This window comes from Opisthorchis viverrini (assembly GCF_000715545.1).
Source record: "Opisthorchis viverrini unplaced genomic scaffold opera_v5_228, whole genome shotgun sequence".
In the NCBI taxonomy this organism is placed as follows: Eukaryota; Metazoa; Platyhelminthes; class Trematoda; order Opisthorchiida; family Opisthorchiidae; genus Opisthorchis; species Opisthorchis viverrini.
The window spans coordinates 882,155-882,922 of NW_008751882.1; positions in this window are offsets into that span (position 1 = coordinate 882,155).

A 768-nucleotide genomic window follows, 5' to 3' on the forward strand; every position below is an offset into this window, starting at 1 on the left:
AACCACGTGTGAACTTAAACGACACGTCCGATGACAAGGTCAAAGAACGGTTTATGTTCAGGTCAAAAACAACAAGGGTGGTATGGGCACGGACCAAATTAACAAAAAAAGGGGAATTGAGTTGTACAACATAAAAAATAGAAGAAACGAATCAACAGCCAAACCCTGTCATATTGATTCCAAATTTCTGCTGGGACGCTTACCATTAACGGTCTCTCCATTCCTCTACGAAGTGAGAGACCTGGGCCTTAGGTATTCCTGTACATTTAGCTTCAACTAGCATGTAAGGTACAGAGTGGCTAAGGCTCGCAAGCTCTGCGCTTACATTCGCCGATCCTTCCATAATAAATCCTGTTTAATTGCCATTTTTAAACAATTTGTAAGACCAATTCTTGAATCCAGCCCTGAATTCGCCTCACAGTATTCACAAACATGCCGGACTGCTGTGGAGAATGTGCAGCGCTCGTTTACTAAGTCCCTGTTTCCGGTGTCATCTACACTACCGTATCGTCTTCGCTGCTTATCACTTGGGCTGGATCCATTATGGCTAAGGCGCATCAGGTTGAATCTAGGCCTCCTGCATCGCTTAATCTACCGGCGGGCTTACATAACTGACTGCGGCCCTGAATTTTCTTCCCGTACTCCCTACAATATCCGTAACTCAGGATGTTTACTCTCACTGTCGACATGTCGAACTGTCTCTAGACAAAACTTTTTTCTCTGCCTTTATTCTAAACTGTGGAACGAGCTCCCCTCCCATATCCGTAC